The 6,269-nt window shown below is 43.0% G+C and overlaps 1 pseudogene; it reads right to left on the bottom strand.

The window, feature by feature from the left end:
* Positions 1–2,640: 2,640 nt before the first annotated feature.
* On the bottom strand, positions 2,641–5,871 carry LOC102472995 (dnaJ homolog subfamily A member 1-like; annotated as a pseudogene).
* Positions 5,872–6,269: the final 398 nt, after the last annotated feature.

The raw sequence follows: 6,269 nt of genomic DNA, 5'->3' as shown, positions 1-6,269 counted from the left end.
TTCATTGGTAGAACAATTGAATGGGGGGGGGCAGAAGCCATTGAGGGCAATCATGAATGTCAGGGACAATGGAGGAGGAAGATGGGACATGGCAGAGGGTGGGGATGGGGAACCTAGGATGGCAAAACAAAGGGCAAGGTATGCAGGACACAAAAATTGGGAAATCATTTGCTGAGAACATATATGTTGATGTGCTTGATTGAGCCAATGCAAAGTGTATTTTGGATGGAAAATTCATATGTGTGTTGTGATGAGAAAAGAAAAAAAAAATTTATAATAATAATAAAAAAATGAAAAAAAAAAAAAAAAAAAGAGTCTGTGGGTAATTGACTAAAATTTAACTTTACTGAAGTGTGTTAAACAAAGTGACTAACCATATTACTATTAAATAGACACACTGTCAAGGGAACCAGAGGAAGAACTAATACTGATAAAGAATTATAAAAACAGGATGTCAAAGTAAGCCTGGCATAACTTATGCAGAGTGAGTAACTACTGACCGTTTCTCCAGAGCAGGATGACATTGAGGCCAGGTGGTGATGGCGGTGCAGCGATAGGGCAACCAGATGCACATGGGACAGGTCCCGAGTTTGCAGCTGGGACCTTCCTGAGCATGCCAGGACTGTGCTCATGTGCCCATGATCCAGCCAAACGAGGCTGGGATGGGGGACCATCTCTCTACCTCTGTCTCTCTCTCATGGAAGAAATAAATAAATGGACTTAAAAAAAAAAAAAAAAAAGTGGCGTCCATTTTCTTCTCAGGACCTTGGACATAGAAGCACATGGCCGTGAGTGATTTTCAGGCCACTGGGTCTGGGCCTCAAATCATGGAGTCAATCATATGGGATCCTGCTCTTTAACCACCATACCACCTGCTGGCCCCTCACAGTCTACTTTATAATATATTTCTTCATCCCACCAGCCTGATACACTTCTGTATAGACCATTCTACCTCCTTTGGAGGCAGTAGAGTTTGAAATTAATTTCAAACTCTAGAAACATACAATCTGGGTCAACATCCCAGCCCTACCTCGTATTTTTTTAAAAAACTTCTATTTATTGGTCTATAGATTTTTTTTTGCTTTATAATCAGTATATTAAAAACACATTCATACATTTCAAGAATTGCTTAAATTCTTTTTTTTTTTTTTGAGAGATTTTTGCTATAGGACGCGTGCGCTCACCAGACAGACAGAGAGAGACAGAGAGACAGAAAGCGAGAAATCACCCCCCAGGGGGGATGGTCACACCGCAATCCCTTCTCCTCCATTCTCCTCTCGGGATCTTGGGCACGCACGCACACGCACCCGGTGTGAGCTTTAAGCTACCAGGTCTGAGACGCGAACCGTGGTCGACTACGTGGGAGTCCAGCGACATAGCCATTACGCTAACTGCTGGTTCCCAAGAATTGCTTAAATTCTGTTCATCCAGATTTAAGCATGTGAACACATGACTTTATAACATAAAATTAGAACTATTCATCATAATCTGCTATCCTACCAACATCAAATTAGTTACTTTGGAGCATAAGTTAAATGGTTTAAAGTAAATCTGTAATACCTAATAACATCTTTCTATACCACACATGCAAATTACTTCTCCATGTAAAGGTTGTTTCACTTTGTAAGTTACCCAGCTCCAGAAGTCACTGCTCGGGGGCTTTTCATAGTCCAAATAGAAGGGGAGTGGGGGAGTTGGAAGTAACCAGGACTGGTCACAATATATATATATGTATATAAAAAAAAAAGATGGCACAACAGAAGGGAATGCAGTTCTAGAGGTGTAAGCCCTCAGGAAGCAGCACATTATGATAAACCCCTTTAGAAAGGTATTATTTTTATCACTGATGCCACAGGCTAAATTATATTATGCCATCCATTTTCAAGTTGAGGCAATAGAATAAATACAGAGACATCACAATGAGTCCCACTTAACACAAATAACTATATAGACCATCACACACTTTCCTACAAATTTGTATCTCCTTCTGATTACCAGTTACATACAGGATTTTAATTTCATAGCTTGACAATGAGGGGTCATACACTGAAGTCAAGACATATATCTAGCGTTTCAGTCTAAGCTCATCCATGTACATAGCTGAAATCAATGGCAAGGAATGGCCTAATAAATGCTAGGGGAACTTTGTAGTTTTTACAGCTATTAAAACTGTATTTTGCACACTGAAGTCATCATACATACAGGGCAAAGTCAGCTTTTATATTTGCATTTATTCTTCATTTAACTTTTTAAAACACTCCTATAGATGAATATTAAAACAAAAACCATAGCAAGTAGTGAGCATATTATGATTACAGTGCTTCACTCATTCACGGGATGGTCACACCGCAACCCCTTCTCCTCCATTCTCCTCTCGGGATCTTGGGCATGCACGCACACGCGCCCGGCGTGAGTTCTAAGCCACCGCATCTGGGACGCGAACCATGGTCAACTACGTGGGAATCCAGCGACAAAGCCATTACGCTAACTGCTGGTTCCCGTTCATTTAGCTTTTAAAAACACTACTATAGATGAATATTAAAACAAAAACAATAGCAAGTAGTGAGCATATTACGATTACAGTCCTTCACTAATTCACTACTGCATATAAAATGCCAGCAGTTTTATTCACTGGCCCCATTAAGAGGTCTGACACTGAACACAGCCTCAGGGATGATGTTCATCCTCCTCATATGCTTCTCCATTGTAATGGCGCTGTCTTTTCTGATTTGGATCAAAGTCCACCAGTTCTACCTGGTCCATTTCATTGGTCTCTTCTACGTCCTTCCTTTCAGGTAGAAGTTTTTCCAGCAAAGAGAGTTTATCAGGAGACAGAAAGCCATTCTCAGGGAAGTTTAACTTAAATTCAATGATTAGGCGACCCTTTTCATATGGTCTACAATAAATTGGCATGCCTTCATTTAACACACACTTGATATCTCCATTCTTGACTATGGTTTGGTTGTCAAGAGTGGAAATTGGCTTCTGGAAGCCACACAATGCTTCAACCAGCTGTATGTCCATACACATGAAAAGGTCTTCTCCTCGCCGAGTAAAAACAGCATGATCTTGGGGAACCAGCAGTTAGCATAATGGCTATGTCACTGGACTCCCACGTAGTTGACCGCGGTTCATGTCCCGGACCCGTTGGCTTAAAACTCACGCCGGGTGCGTGTGTGTGCGTGCCCAAGATCCCGAGAGGGAGGAGAAGGGATTGCGGCGTGACCATCCCCCCTGGGGGGTGATTTCTCGCTTTCTGTCTCTATGTCTCTCTCTGTCTGTCTGGCGAGCGCACGTGCCCTACAGTGAAAATCTCTCAAAAAAACAAAAAACAAAAAACAAACAAAAAAAAACAGCATGATCTTTCTGATCTAGTACGATGATAACATCTCCTGGCTCCAGTCCTGCTTCTTGGTCTCCTTCACCATGGAATGCTATCTTCTGGCCATCTTTCATGCCTTTGTCAATATGAATTTCTAGAATCTTTTTCTCCTAAACTATCTTCCTTCCATTGCAATTTTTATTTATTATTATTTTTTTGGGGGGGAGAGGTTTTTGCTATATATAGAGAGAGACAGAGAGATAGAAAGCGAGAAATTACCCCCCCCAGGGGAGGATGGCCATGCCACAATCCCTTCTCCTCCTTTCTCCTCTCAGGATCCTGGGCACGCATGCACACACACCCAGTATGAGTTTAAGCCACCAGGTCCGGGAACCGCGGTCAACTACGTGGGAGTTCAGCGACATAGCCACTACGCTAACTGCTGGTCCCTTTCCATTGCAAATTTTACATCTATCTTTAGGACTGATCCGTTCTCCATGGCCTTGGCACTCCATGCATACAGACTGAATTTGCTGAACCATTCCAGGTCCTATCTGATGAATTCTTATTTGCATTCCAGTACCTCGGCAATTGGGACAGCACTCTACTGCTCCTTTCTTACCACCTCGGCCTTCACATTTGCCACAAATCACATTCTTCTAGAGGGCCATTTTTCTTCTTGCACCATTATATAAATCTTCTAAGGTTACCGACAACTGATGGACAACATTTTTACCTCTTCTTTCTCTCTGCATCTTTCCTCCTCCTCCAAAAAACATATCAAAGATGTCCATTAGGGAGCCCAAACCACCACCTGCTCCACCCTCTTTAATTGCCTGCTCTCCTCCTTTGTCATATAATTCCCTTTTCTTCACATCAGGGAGAACTTCATAAGCTTGAGAAATCTGTTTAAACTTCTCACCTTCATTTGGATTCTTATCAGGGTGGCACTTCAAGGCCAGTTTCCTATAAGCCTTCTTCAACTCTTCCTGGGTAGCATTGAGTTTGACCCCCAGAACATCATAGTAAGTCGTTTCTTTCACCATTTTCTACAGTCAGTGAGCGGGCTGAGGCCGGCAAGGGGGAGCGGGAAGGTGCGCGTAGCTTGGCGCAGCTCCGGCAGCCGCCGCTCCTCAGCTTCTCGCCAAGCATTCTATAAAGTTCTGCCTGGTCTATAGATTTTATAAATGAGGTTCTTGTCTTATGTGAGAATTAAACCACAATAGCATTTGATGCTGACCAGCCTATGCTGAGCGTGCCGTACATGTCCACTAGCGTTATTTGCTTTTTAAATAATTATTTAGTTTTTTAAATTATTATCAATTATTTGCTAGAGGGCATGTGCACTCACCAGAGAGAGAAAGTGAGAAAGCAAGCCATCAGATCCAGGACTGTAGTTGGCCATGTGGTCCAGCGCAGTAACCACCGCGCCCCCTGCTGGCCTCGACAGTGTTATTTTTATCCAACACAGTAGATGAGGCATCTACGCAGTCTTTCCTGCTCTCTGTTATTGGCTCTGTCTTGCAGACATTTCCATGGGAGAATGATCTCCATTTTGGGCGATGCCCAGGGCGGAGTACTCGGTGACATACTCTAGAGTACTCGGAGAGAGACTCTGCATAGAAGCCCCTGCCTGAACAAAGTGGGAAAGAGTGATTTTCTGGGCAAGAGACCGAGGGCTCCAAGGGCACCTTGGCTTCTCCACGCTAAAGAGGGTTTTTGCTCATCCAGCATTCCCTCTGCCAGTCAGGGACTAATTGAAGTCAACGCTGACTGAAAGCAGAAAAAGTAGTCAAGTCACCTTTTTGTTGCTTCTGTTCTTTAATAATCATACATTTTCCTGAATATGACATTTTGAAACATATTTATAAAAGATGGATGTAGAAAGATTTGGGGAAAAGCTGGCTCATCCCTTCCTTTGTATAGACCATGTATATACAACACATCTATATATAGAATTTAAAATTTGCCACCTCACAAAAATGTAAAAATAGGTAGAACACTTAATATACTTATTTGACCCAATATGTTCAAAATATTATTATTTTCAGAAGTACTCAACATTTAAAAGTTACTCAGCTAAATAAACTTTACTTTCCTCCCGTCATTCAAACACTCTTTTGTAGCTACAATCCTGGACTTAGTTCAAGTCTATGTTACTATTACCTAGAAAGTAGCTCTAGGCTGATGCCTCTGCTTCTCCTTTCTTTTTCTTTCCGGTTTTGCTACAGGGTGCATGCACTCCCTGGAGACAGAGAGAGAGAGGAAGCGACCCCCAGCAGGGACAGCAACACTGCAATCCCCCTCCTCTCCTCCCAAATCCTGAGCACCCACATGCGGCACATCTCCCAAGCTATCATGGCCAGGACTCGAACCGTCCCAGCCACCTTTCCACCAGCTGCCCTCTCCCATCTTTCTTAAGTCTACTTGACACAGAGTCAGATTTACCTACCTAAGATGGAAAGATTTACCATTTTACAACTTTGCATAAAATTTTTTAGATACTCACTGTTTATTAAAACTTGTACTTCTCCATTGGCCTGCGATGTCTTCTGCGACGGGAAGCCATGGCTGCCCTCCTCAGGTCTCTACTTCCATCTCCTCCTTCTTCCTCTAGTAAACCTTACTCTTAGGAAATGCTTAACAGCTGGTGGTCCCTGCGCACAGCGCTCAGCTCACAGCAGCTTGCTTTAAACTCCAGGTTTATGCTATTGACTATTCCCACCTTGGCATGTCTAAGTTTGTTAAGCCACCTGTCACTCTTCTAACCTCTGCTCATTCACTAAGCAATAGTTTAGGCCTCATCTGCTCTAGAGAAACTGCCCTAATCCCTGACACTGGGTTCAGCTCCTCTCACGTGCCTATGGCATCACGTACATGGTGTTAGCTTGGCTCTTCCCACATTGGCTGGAATTCCTGCTCACATCTTTGTCCAAGCCAATAGACT

Source organism: Tupaia chinensis, unplaced genomic scaffold (assembly GCF_000334495.1).
Source record: "Tupaia chinensis unplaced genomic scaffold, TupChi_1.0 Scaffold145519_1, whole genome shotgun sequence".
Lineage (NCBI taxonomy): Eukaryota > Metazoa > Chordata > Mammalia > Scandentia > Tupaiidae > Tupaia > Tupaia belangeri.
The sequence above is the reverse complement of the archived record's forward strand: the minus strand, read 5'-3'. Positions and strand labels throughout refer to the sequence as shown.